We start from the raw sequence: 14573 nt of genomic DNA on the forward strand, positions 1-14573 counted from the left end.
CTCAGACTTCAAGAAGAATATAATAATTCCAGCCCCAAAGAAATCAGGTGTTGACAGATGTGAAAATTACCGTACTGTCAGTTTAATAAGTCACGGCTACAAAATACTAACACGAATTATTTACAGACGAATGGAAAAGCTGGTAGAACCCGACCACGGGGAAGATCAGTTTGGGTTCCGTAGAAATGCTGGAATACGTGAGGCAATACTGACCCTACGACTTACCTTAGAAGATAGATTAAGGAAAGGCAAACCTACGTTTCTAGCATTTGTATACTTAGAGAAAGCTTTTGACACCACTGACTGGAATACTCTCTTTCAAATTCTGAATATGGCAGAGGTAAAATACAGGGAGCGAAAGGCTATTTACAATTTGTACAGAAACCAGATGGCATGAAAGGGAAGCAGTGGTTGGAAAGAGAGTGACACAGGGTTGTAACCTATCCCCGATGTTGTTCAATCTGTATATTGAGCAAGCAGTAAAGGAAACAAAAGAAAAATTCGGAGTAGGTATTAAAATCCATGGACAAGAAATAAAAACTTTAAGGTTCGCCGATGACATTGTAATTCTGTCAGAGACAACAAAGGACCTGGAAGAGCAGTTGAACGGAATGGACAGTGTCTTGAAAGGATGATATAAGACGAACATCAACAAAAGCAAAACGAGGATAATGAGAGGCAGATGGCAAAACAAGAGGGGAATTAAAATTATCCCAGCTTCCTTCGTCACAGGAATAGTGTTCTGTGTAGTTGTGACTGCATTTTTGAAGTTTTTATTCGTGTACGAACTACATCATACAGTATTAGGTTGGCGCATAAATTCGAAGCTTTTTTTATTTTTTTTATGCTGTTATTCCGGTTGCTTTGGGTTTATTCATCGATTTTAATTTTTTATTTATAGTTCATTGGAGCTATTTGAGTTTACATATTGTCATTTTGTCGTTTGGAGACAATGAGTGCATTAGTGGACGCTAGGAAATGAATTGCCAAGTGGCTTTTTGAGCTGCAGCAGCTGAGGCAGCCAGAAAGATGTTCACCGTATATGGGGATAATGTCACTGGACAGAGCACGGCAAAAAAAATGCTTTTTTTTCGTTTTAAGGAGGATCGTTTTACATTTGTAACCCACCATGTTTGATGAAGATCGTTTATACGCATTAATCCACAATGATCCACGTCAGCCGGCCGGTGTGTCCGAGCGGTTTTAGGCACTACAATCTGGAACCGCGCGACCGCTCCGGTCGCAGGTTCGAATCCTGCCTCGGGCATGGATGTGTGTGATGTCCTTAGGTTAGTTAGGTTTAAGTAGTTCTAAGTTCTAGGGGACTGATTATAACACTACCGTCTGCTACTACTATACCAAAACCTCAAAGCCGAAGGCAGTTCGTATAATGAAATTATTCTTATTCAAGTAATTATAGTATGAAGAAGCAGAGCAGCGTTACCCTCTGAGAGGAATTTTGTTATATTGACCGTGTTGTGCCTAACGGAGGTGGCGTATCGGAAGTGAAAGTCAGAATTTCGTAAATATTCAAACAGTAACAAACAATATTTTTGCCTGTCTACACTGTTTAAAGAATAAAGAAAACGGTCGCCAGCCTAATTAGGTAAGAGAATGATTAACATTCTTGTTTAAGAAAATAGGTATGAGTAACTTCAACGGACAAACACAACCTATATTTTGCCACACGCGAGTGCAATGAACTCTGACACTTGCATATGTTCACGGTTGAGATTGGTAGCTGACAGAGCAGGACAGACTATTTGCATAAATATAACAGATAACGGAACACACTGTTACTTTCAAGGCTTATTCAAACCGAATAAGTTTTATACCATTACTATTAATATTCACTGCAGAATCATAAATTGGACATAGATTATGTATTATTTTTCAAACACTTTCCTAGTTGACTTAAAATTATAAATGTAGTTCACTGCAAAATTATGAACTGGTCACAGGTTAAGTCTCTCTCAGTAAAAAACTTTACTATTTAAAATGAAAGTTCATTGGAATTCATTAACAGGTTACTTCTCACTGTCTTTTGAATAAAGAAATTATTGTTTTCAGAAATAGTGGTCTTTCTATTTAATCATGATCATAAAGGATAACCTGTGGATCCTTTTACACTATTAATATGTACTTTCACTACTCAAAAGAAACAAGTACTTAGCAAGCATGAGTATCTAACTTTCCACTATTGCAGTTTTCCTCTTTTACTACAGTGAGACACAATGTTGACATATTTACAAGAAACTGATTCACCTTTTAAAATTTACTACAGGCAGCACTATGATCATTAACCAAGCAAAACTTTCTAAGCCTCAGTTTTAAGAACTTTTAATCTTTAAAAGCAACAGCAAATTGTCTTTATTACCACAGTCTTCTACTTTCAAGTAAATGATTAAACAGGTGACTTTGAAACTCCAAAAAACTTTAAATTAGACTGTTTTCATCACTGGGAGGTTTTCACAAAAGTACATTTACTACCTCCCACAATTTCACGAAATCCACAGTAAATCTGAATACTCCCTTCTTACCAAAGATCAAACAACATTATTTAATTAACTATTTGGCTTTGAGGCTTTCATTTTTTTCCACAAACTAGGACACTCGGTAATCATAGTTCAAATGGAGAGGAACCTGAGAGGTGTTGTGATAGGGAAAAAATCAAGGTAGGTACATGAATTCAGTTATAAGTTACCTTATATTTTTGCACACTAAAACATCCAATGAGCTGATCCTTCACTGTACATTACTATAGTGCTCCATTATAGTGATTGCGTAATGTGGTGGCGATTGCATGTAGGGAGGTGAAATTGCGGGTAGAATTGCTGGACTGTCATTTCTTGGTGGCGATGATAGATACCAATTCCAGAATAGTTCCAGCTATTTATCCATCCATCCGAGAGATTGGAAAGCGGCAGAATAAGCCTCTCTCGGAACCAGCACAATATACAACTTTTACATGGGCAGTGCACAGTTTGGTAGCTCGTCCCCGACTGACTCTTGTTCCACCTTTTCAACCTAGGCCAACCACAACTTGTGCGCGCTACTAAGTTCCGTTCGCGAGGGGAACCACACCATCTTTTACATACAGGATAACTAAGAATCCTAAGTGAAGGTCAGCAGTTTACATAACAGCAAACAATCATTTTAAACAAAACAGAACCTTTGCACATATTGACATTTCTATAAAAAATTATTTAAACAAATTCCAAATATATACAGTAAGTTTTGTCTCCCTCCAATTGGGACAAAGAATTTAACTGACAGATACACTACATTGCATAGAATCAAACCATGACATCAAAGTTTTTTACACAGAAAAGAATAAACACTCTCATGATATCGATTCAATCCAACAATATTTACAGATACTCAACGTTATAACATTAAACAAAACAAAAGGCAAAATAAATCAGTACAGCATTAGAGCTATGGTGTTACATGATGACCTCAGAAGTTAAGTCCCATAGCGCTCAGAGCCATTTGAACCACTTTGATCCACGTCAGTGTACTCACTAATTGGCAAATATGATGAACTGTGATCAATCCACCATCGTACGACATTTGTATGTGATGGGGAATGTTCAAAAATCTGATGTATGGGTGCCGCATGCTCTGAGCCAAAATCACAAACATCAGCAGGGGGCAATATGTGCATCCCTGCTTGCTCATCATCAATTGACTCGTGAACAACATCGACCATTCCTTTCCTGTATCGTTACTGGCGAAGAGAAATGGTGTCTTTATGCTAGCATAAGGGAAAGAAAGGAATGGTTGAGCCCAAACAAAGCGCAAAGCGCGAATCCACGAAATAGAATGCTATGCGTCTGGTGACACAGCGGCGGTGTTGTGTATTACGAATCGCTTGCCCGAGGTGTAATTAACACTATTGATATTCATTGTCAAAACTGAGACGTCTTCCAGGGGCAATCCAAGAACTGCAACCAGGAAGATTGCATGAAGTGAAGCTACTCACGATAGAGCCCGCCGGCATTCTGCTAGACTGACAAAAAATTCTAAGAGTTGGGTGGGAAGCCGTCCGCACCCATCTTATTCACCTGATCTTGCTCCCTCAGATTTTCACCTTTGGGGCTCCCTATCGAATAGCCTTCAAAAACTTCCTTTCCGGATGAAAATGCGCTACGAACTAACACGATTTCTACAATTGCGGAATCGAGAAGTTACCCCAGTGTTGGCAGACTCTTGTTAATAGTGAAGGATAATGTATTGTTGATAACTAAAGTCCCCGTTACGTGTATCTGTTGTGTTTATTAAACTTGTGGAAAATCGTTACGAACTTCTGCACGAACCCAACACACCAATTGGAAAAAGCCAAGTGCATTCTGCAATTTAAAATGTAAAACAGGTAAGTTTCTGTAAAACATACTAGTCAAACACAGAAGTACATAGTCAATAAAGTAAGATATAGCGTATTTCACTCATCCAGAATTCGGTGTAAGCTGCAGCTGTCTCGGTATAATTCAGGAGGTCCTCTTAAGTGCACTCTCTGGATGGATCCACTAACGTGGATTTTGGAAGGTGTTCCACAGTTTGTGTTTCACCACACTCACACTTGTCAGAGTCTGTGTAGCCCCACCTTTTCATAAGTTGTTCTGATCGCCCCATGCCCGTACGAAGTCGGTTCAACGTTTACCAGTGTCGCCAGTCTAGGCAGGAGCTGCGGGCTCTAGCTTCCTCTGTAGTAAGGGCTTCTCTGTATTCTTCTTGCCGTAATGCTTTTGTGGAAGTTGCATTTGGCTGTACTTGGTTATGAAACTTCGTCTAGATTTAAAACTTTTCAGCAGAGGTTAATTGTTTTGTAGCGGGTGACGCTGGTCATTTATCTGTTTGTTCCTTTCTTTAAAGCTGAGGAATGATCGTCTGACATTTGGTGTGGCAAACCCCAGCAGTGAATATAAGTGGTCCACAATAGTACGTCTCAGGTAGCCAGTTACTGCAGGACCTTTTAGGATCGCGTCTATTTTTTTTTTTCTAGTGTGACGCGATCTTTCCCATACTGGGCATCCATACTCAGCAGCCAAAAAGTAGGTGGCGAGTGCTGTGGAACGGAGTCCGTTCTCGTTGGCTCCCCACTTTGCTGTTCAGTATGCCATTACGTGTTTGTATATTAGCTTTGTTTTCTCGATATGTTTCTTTTTATTGGGACTTAACTTTAGATGATTACGTCTGTAGTAGTTTCTGAGCGTTGCGAGGTCTTCGCTCAGGTTTCTTTTTTCAGTTTCATTAAAAGACTTTGCTTGGTACGCAATTTCCCTATCATCTTTGTAAAGAAAAGATTTGGACTTTTTGCGATAGGATGATCATTAGCATATATGTTGAACAGCAGTGGCGACGGCACACCACCTTGTGACAATCCATTCTTCTGATTTCTCCATTTGCTTCTCTTTTGTTGGAATTGGACGAAGAACCTTCCATTAAACTGCAGTTTCCTAAGAATTTATGCTAATCTATCATTGTTTGTCATCCGACATACTTTAGAGGTGAGAGTTCTCAGGCTTACTGTGTCGTATGCTGCAGTTAGGTCAATGAACACTACCCCTGCTGGGAGCCCCCTCTCAAAACCGTCTTCAATAAGTTTCAGGTTGAGAGCCTGACCTATGCAGGCTTTCCCAGGACAGAAACATGTCTTTCTTCAATTAGACAGCTGTCAATATATCCACCTTTTCTATTCATTATTAACATTTCAGAAAGTTTCAGCAGCGAACACAGCAACTACATCGGTCGATATATCTTGGGGTTACTTGGGTACTTCCTAGGCTTAAGAACTGCGATGGCCTTTGTGTGCCTCCTTACTCTGGGAATTTTCGCAGTCCTCCAGCAGCAATTGAAAAGGCTCATTGACCACTTTTTTGCTTATGTGACAGATTTTTAATAATTTCGTTCCTGATGTTGTGCGTGAGTCCATTATTTCGGAGCTAAGTGAATTCTAACTTGGGCAAATTGTTGGTTCTCGTATGATGGATGTTTCCTAGGTAAGGCAGCCGAAGTGTTTGGATTTTCAAGAAATACAGTTTCCAAAATTGCCGCCGCATACAGGAAAAGCGGGAAAAACACTATCCGCCAAGTCACGACGCGAACAAAAGTGTGTGTTGAATAGTCGTGACAGACGGTCATTGAAGAAGACTGTGACGAAAAATTAGAGGACGACAGCCACAAAGCCTCTGCAGAACTAAATGTCGCATTAACGAACCCTCTCAGCATCAAAACAGCATCAACGGAGCTCCATAAGCTGGGAAATGCCGGCCATCGTATTACATCGTAATACATGTCGATTATGCCTTTGGTTCTCAGGACCAGGAATCATCGTAAAATAAAAGAATCGGAATCTGTTTCAGTGTGGGTGAAACGTATTGACAGCTGTAAAAAGATCGCACTCGTTGATGATATGACTCATTATTACAGAAATTGAATAAAGTTCCCTTCCTTATCCTTAATCCTTATCTATCAAAAAACTACACATTGATATTGCCAAAAGCCGAGAAGCGATTCTCCTTGGTGTTGTAACTCTCTGGGGCACTCTGGGATGCTAAGTTCTCATTAATATTGGTTCATATGGGTGAAAATCTCGTCTCGAAAGTGTTGCAGCTGGTTGCCCGTAACAGAAAAGCGTGATGGACAAGCCATAATACCTGGACTACAGAACAATGAAAGAAAATCATTAGCTCCAATGAACCATGTTTCAAGCTGTTTCCAACTTCTGGCCGAGTTTACCTCCCAAGAGTCCGACTTGACGGGGGTTTGGCGATGATTGGGACAGCCACATCGTGGTATTTCATGGACTTCACGTTTACTCTGTAAGGTCACATCATTGCCAGTGATTATGTGACCATTTTGGCTTATCAGGTCCATCCCATCGCACAGTGTTTGTTCCCCAACGGCGATGCTGTATTCCAAGAAGGCAGCGCCACTGTTCACACAGCTCGCATAGTCCAGGACGGGATTTTTGAACACAAGAATGAATTATCGCATCTCCCCTGGACATCACAGTCACTAAATCTCAATATTACTGAGGCTTTTGTGGCCTATTTTGAAGGGAAAAGTCGAGATCGCTATCCACCTCCATCATCGTTATCTGAACTTGACTCTATTTTGCTGAAACAATGGTATAAGTCTTTCTCGAAAACAACATGGGACCTAAATTTGTCTATTCTAAGACGATTTGGTGCTGTTTTGAATGCAAACGGTTTTCCTACGCCGTATTAAACATGGTAATGTGTTTTGATTTTGGTGTTTCCATACTGTTCCTGAAGAGGGGCAGCAGCCTTTTCAGTAGTTGCAAGGGCAACAGTCTGGATGATTGACTAATCTGGCCTTGTAACAATAACCAAAACGGCCATGCTGTGCTGGTACTGCGAACGGCTGAAAGCAAGGGGAAACTACGGCCGTAATTTTTCCCGAGGGCATGCAGCTTTACTGTATGATTAAATGATGATGGCGTCCTCTTGGGTAAAATATTCCGGAGGTAAAATAGTCCTCCATTCGGATCTCCGTGCGTGGACTACTCAAGAGGATGTTGTTATCAGAAGAAAGCAAACTGGCGTTCTACGGATCGGAGCGTGGAATGTCAGATCCCTTAATCGGGCAGGTAGGTTAGAAAATTTAAAAAGGGAAATGGATAGGTTAAAGTTAGATATAGTGGGAATTAGTGAAGTTCGGTGGCAGGAGGTACAAGATTTCTGGTCAGGTGACCACAGGGTTATAAACACAAAATCAAATAGGGGTAATGCAGGAGTAGGTTTAATAATGAATAGGAGAATAGGAATGCGGGTAAGCTACTACAAACACCATAGTGAACGCATTATTGTGGCCAAGATAGATACAAAGCCCACACCTACTACAGTAGTACAAGTTTATATGCCAACTAGCTCTGCAGATGACGAAGAAATTGATGAAATGTATGATGAAATAAAAGAAATTATTTAGATAGTGAAGGGAGACGAAAATTTAATAGTCATGGGTGACTGGAATTCGGTAGTAGGAAAAGGGAGAGAAGGAAACGTAGTAGGTGAATATGGATTGGGGCTAAGAAATGAAAGAGGAAGCCGCCTGGTAGAATTTTGCACAGAGCACAACTTAATCATAGCTAACACTTGGTTTAAGAATCATGATAGAAGGTTGTATACATGGAAGAACCCTGGAGATACTAAAAGGTATCAGATAGATTATATAATGGTAAGACAGAGATTTAGGAAATGGAAGAGGATGTAGATGAAGACGAAATGGGAGATACAATACTGCGTGAAGAATTTGACAGAGCACTGAAAGACCTGAGTCGAAACAAGGCCCCGGGAGTAGACAACATTCCATTAGAACTACTGACAGCCTTGGGAGAGCCAGGCCTGACAAAACCCTACCATCTGGTGAGCAAGATGTATGAAACAGGCGAAATACCCTCAGACTTAATGAAGAATATAATAATTCCAATCCCAAAGAAAGCAGGTGTTGACAGATGTGAAAGTTATCGAACAATCAGTTTAATAAGCCAAAGCTGCAAAATACTAACACGAATTCTTTACAGACGAATGGAAAAACTAGTAGAAGCCGACTTCGGGGAAGATCAGTTTGGATTCCGTAGAAATACTGGAACACGTGAGGCATTACTGACCTTACGACTTATCTCAGAAGAAAGATTAAGGAAAGGCAAACCTACGTTTCCAGCATTTGTAGACTTAGAGAAAACTTTTGACAATGTTGACTGGAATACTCTCTTTCAAATTCTAAAGGTGGCAGGGGTAAAATACAAGGAGCGAAAGGCTATTTACAATTTCTACAGAAACCAGATGGCGGTTATAAGAGTCGAGGGACATGAAAGGGAAGCAGTGGTTGGGAAGGGAGTAAGACAGGGTTGTAGCCTCTCCCCGATGTTATTCAATTTGTATATTGAGCAAGCATTAATGGAAACAAAAGAAAAATTCGGAGTAGGTATTAAAATCCATGGAGAAGAAATAAAAACTTTGAGGTTTGCCTATGACATTGTAATTCTGTCAGAGACAGCAAAGGACTTGGAAGAGCAGTTGAACGGAATGGATGGTGTCTTGAAGGGAGGATATAAGATGAACATCAACAAAAACAAAACGAAGATAATGGAATGTAGTCGAATTAAGTCGGGTGATGTTGAGGGTATTAGATTAGGAAATGAGACACTTAAAGTAGTTAAGGAGTTTTGGTATTTGGGGAGCAAAATAACTGATGATGGTCGAAGTAGAGAGGATATAAAATGCAGACTGGCAATGGCAAGGAAAGCGTTTCTGAAGAAGAGAAATTTGTTAACATCCAGTATAGATTGAAGTGTCAGGAAGTCATTTCTGAAAGTATTTGTATGGAGTGTAGCCATGTATGGAAGTGAAACATGGACGGTAAATAGTTTGGACAAGAAGAGAATAGAAGCTTTCGAAATGTGGTGCTACAGAAGAATGCTGAAGATTAGATGGGTAGATCACATAACTAATGAGGAAATACTGAATAGGATTGGGGAGAAGAGAAGTTTGTGGCACAACTTGACCAGAAGAAGGGATCGGTTGGTAGGACATGTTCTGAGGCATCAAGGGATCACCAATTTAGTATTGGAGGGCAGCGTGGAGGGTAAATATCGTAGGGGGAGGCCAAGAGATGAATACACTAAGTAGATTCAGAAGGATGTAGGTTGCAGTAGGTACTGGGAGATGAAGAAGCTTGCACAGGATAGAGTAGCATGGAGAGCTGCATCAAACCAGTCTCAGGACTGAAGACCACAACAACAACAACAACAACAACAACATACTGTTCTTCACCCCCTGCACATAAAAACAGCAAAAGTTGTGTCGCTCAACATACTGTAGCACAACGAAGACCGTATATCAGTGACGTATGCACCTACTTCCAGCTAACTTCAAGTAAAAACAGTCCTGTAGTTGGTTACTGCCTGAACAATTCCTTCTTCATTATAACACTTTTGCTCCTATAGTAAAAATTGCTCAGATTGTTGTAAAAAATAGTTTACCGCACAACCGGTACTCGCAATGGGTGACTATGCTGGTCTTGATTTATCGTTAGAGCTGAATTACTGACCCTCGAGCTGCTTAATGGCAGTCATGTGATCATACCTGTATGTAAACTGTACCTGGCTCAGAATCATACCCATTAATGTACCAAAAGCCATCGCACTGAATGTTAATGAAAACAAGTATCTTTAATGCGATGTATCCAGTAATTATTAAGAGTAATCCAAAGTTTAACGAAGAGCATACACAAATCGATACATACACGTTAATCTACTGTGATACAATTATGCTGATATTGTAAGGAAGATATTAAAATTGCCTACTAGGTATATAGGGCATAACCGTAAATGTGGTGCCAGTCAACTGCTGTAATCTTCCCTGTGCTCTAAACAACTACTATGTTTGCTTGAACTGTGTACTTAATGATGCCTTACAGTGTCATTGAAACGTGGTGTACTACGATGTAATTCTGAAGTTACGGAACTGTTATCGAAAAAATTGCTCGTGTTATACTATAAACCATTTAGAATAATCGACCAGAATACTATCACAACTTTATCTGTCAGCAAACAATTGGCTACTCTGTCATTAGACAGTAATAAAAGTAATTTAAGAAAATGACTGGGAGTACTTTTACTACTATGTTGCTTTAAAACTGTGCCGATATTTTTATTTTGTTTTTAAAAAATATCTGCATCAACCTGCCGCAACTCTGGATTGGTTGTCACACACATTGATGTTGGCTGTCAAAGGTTATTTATATATATAAAAAAAGAAATCGTTAATTGCAAAAAACACTTGTGTTAAGAATAGAAAATCAAACATTGATATTGATAAAGCACTAATACATATTTAAGACTAATTTAGACACTAAAATAGTCATTTAAGTTAATGTTTAAGAAAATTTCCTGTACTAGCCTGGTCGCTTCCGAGCGACCTTTCACAGTTTTCACATCTATAAAAGTTATTTGCTCTTGGGTTACATAATTCATGAGTACGCTTCTTAATTTGATACACTGCATCCATTTTTCCTTTGCTTTACTGTCAACACCAAATTTATCAGGCCTCTGCACTGAAGCAAATCTATATCTGCATACATACTCTCCAAACCACCGTATGTTGTGTGACGGACGGTATCTTCTAGCACTGCAGGTAGTTTCATTTTCTATTCCACTCACAAATAGAGCAACTGTCAAAACGCCCTAATTTCTCCTAACTTCTCTGTCCTTATAGAACATTACTTTCGCGGCAGTAGAGTCGTTCTACAGTCAGCTGCAAATTCTGGTTTTTCTGTGTAGTGTTTCGCGAAAAGAACGTCGTTTTCTCGGCAGGGATTCCAATCTGAGTTCATGGAGACTCTCCGTAACGCTCTGTGTTGATCGAACGTACCGCTAACAACTCGAGGAGCATGCCTCTGAATTGCTTCAGTGTCTTCCTTTAATCGGACCTGGGGGGGGGGGGGGGATTTCAAAAACTCGAGAAGCACTCAAGAATGGGTCCCACTACACGTTCTATATACGGTCTCGTTTATAGATGAGCTACACTTCCCTAAAAACCTCCCAGTAACCCGATGTCGACCTTTCGCCTTGCGTGGTCGTTCCATTTCCAAAGCTTAGCAAAAGTAACACACACATTTTATCGGCATTACCACATCAAGCAGCACCCTAGTCATACTGTACTCGTACGTTACAGGATACTTTTTCCTACTTACCTAACTTCCATTATTCTACATTTAGGGCAAATTGTTAGTCATCGCACAAAATTTAAATTCTGTCAACGTCTTGCTTCTACAGTCACCCAACATCTACCTAAAGATCAAAGCCAAAGTTTTGATTTTTTTTTTTTTTACGTTAAACCGAAGTAAACTTCGGCTACTTGAAGAACATACTGCCTTACCTCCTTCTCGTCGTCATAGGACAAATATTTTCTTTTTGGAAACAAATCCACGGTGACGGAAGACCGAATTATCTTTTCATAATGAATTTCCTCTGAGGTATTTTCTTATAATATCTAGTTTATCTTGGGTAAACGGTTTGATAATTAGCTACAGCTTTACGAATTGATAATTACTCCTTTTTTTACCTCCATCGCTTCTGCAAACATGATGTTTCGAACAACTTCACCTCGATTTATCTTTGGTGCGATTTCTCAGTTCCTTCACCTGAAAAAAGCAAAAAAATTGCTGAAATATCTACCGCGATAGGTTTTCACATGTGATAATCGTACCCGAAATTTTTGTTGGAACTGACACCAAACAGAAATTTCAGGCATAAATAGAGCTAGACGAACGGACCTAACCACAACGTTAACACAAAATAACATTTTGCAACTGTTATAAAATAATAGAAAATAGCTGGGATAGAGACAGCATTGAATACAGAGAGAATAACGAGAGTTAGTTATATCGACAAATGAATACTTAAAGCTCCAAAAAGACAAAACACCAATGAAACCCAGAAAATTGTCGCTAGAAACTATGAACTGCGTACACCCTACTCGTAATACTGTGCCTCTGCTGCGCTTTGAGTTCAGACCGCTAGGAAGCAGCAGCGACAAAGCCCTATGACAACCAACACGTGCGGTAACCTACTCCGGTCTCTGTCACTGGCGAAAGTGAAACGAAAGAATGGACTTGCCGTGGTACTGTGTATCATTTACAGGATAAGATACATAGACAACTGCAGTTATGACAAACAGCGCGCAAGGACGACGCGACCGAGATTCATTACGCAACATGACAAAACTTTTCATTTCCCGATAACAAAGTACCGAAGCTGTCTGCAGTGATTCCCCTGAGAACACTGATAGGAGAATCAAACAAGAAGCTCCATACTTTTCTTTCCGCGTACTTTCCCCTCCGTATTTAAGTCTCCAACTTTTTTCTTCTAATCATCATGTAGCCAACTGAAAGTCTTCTCATGAGCCAGGGAACCTGACGAATAAATACTGAGACGCCGTATTCGGAAAAGATTGAGCCAAACTGCCGTTTTCTATGGTTTCCGAAGAATATCACACGTGACTGCCGGGGGCGGTTACCCTAGCGGTTCCTGGTTGTTTCATTCCCATTTCTTCTTTCAACTGAACCAGTGTTCCTTGTCTAATGACCACTATGTCGACAGGATGATGAAATCCAATTTATCTTCCTTCGTGTGTCCTGACGTTCGAGTAGGAAAGGAGGCAGACAGCACGGAAGGGCGGGATCTGGAAGTCCGTGTTAGCTGATCCTCTGAACCAGAAATTTAATCGACAAGTCATAGTTCCATGGCTCTATAGTTGTGGTATTCCCCCCCCCCCCCAATAAAAAAATGTGCCAATATAAATTAGGAACTTGAAGAGCGAAGTCAATGCAAATGATATAGCCTCAACACAGGCGATGGGAGACATTTGTTCACTTCCTATCAGTAGTATAGCACGACCAGGCATTGTTGCTCTATATGGCATGAGAGTTCCATGGATTCCAGATATCGTTCCTGCATTTGCGTATATCCAGATGCTCAAAGAAAGTAGTGTACAGGCCATTTCCCTTGTTATCGGGTACACACTTACTGTGACTGAAAATTCTTGAAATCACAAAACCATCTTAATCTGCAAAACCTACTTTAATACAGTGAGTACCATCCATTTGCGGCTGATGCTAACACTCTTCTTTGTAATGATCAGCTGGGTCCACCTACTTGCAATACTGCAATTTTATATTTGTTTTCAGCTTGGCATGTTTCATCACAGGTGTACCATCGCCTCTCAGCCATTATTTATTTCTTGTTTCAAGAGTTTTTTTGTTTATTAATGTGTGTCCGTTCTGAAGTGGAGATTGGGAACCAACCTCTCTAGCATCTAAATCCTTACGGACAAATTCGTAGGTAACTGAAGTACGTATTTCATATTACTGGATGAAAATAGCTGCAGGACAATTACGGATTCTTTACACAACCATAAAAATGCCATGAGTAATAGTGACACAAATAAAGCACTAAAATCGTCTACTAGACAGCATCATTACTACCACATAAGAGATTTTATGTGAAACAGAACTACTGTAGTAGCTTCCATATTTAAGGACATTAAATGAGTGCTTTTGACGCGTTTCTGACAATGGCGTAGTTAGCGGAGGGGGGTGCCTAGGAACAACTTCGACTTTGCGACCCACCATCTAGAACTTTCCCTCTTTAATTAATCCTCATCGTTGCTTGGCCTGTTTGTGATGGTATATGAGATCATGAATAGAATATGAAATAAAAGGTAGTGCTAGCAGATTTTGTACAGCATAGAGGCAATAGCAACGATAGATACTAGGACACAGAAAACTGAGTATGGATCCATGTGCTGCCTGTGCTCTTCTAACATGACGCCTATGAACAGTGAGCCCACCATGATCCACTCAAATTCATTACTCTTTTGTTATGGACACGCGTAATGTGCAGTGATTAATTACGTCAAGCAGCTTCTACTATAGGTATTCGTCCGCTACATCAACTCCAACTTGTGCTGTGCCTCAATTTATATGTGTTTGCGTTCCAGATTGCTGTTAACAGCAGTATAACATTTATTTTTCTTGATGTCTCA

Source organism: Schistocerca serialis, chromosome 7 (assembly GCF_023864345.2).
Source record: "Schistocerca serialis cubense isolate TAMUIC-IGC-003099 chromosome 7, iqSchSeri2.2, whole genome shotgun sequence".
NCBI classification, from domain to species: Eukaryota; Metazoa; Arthropoda; class Insecta; order Orthoptera; family Acrididae; genus Schistocerca; species Schistocerca serialis.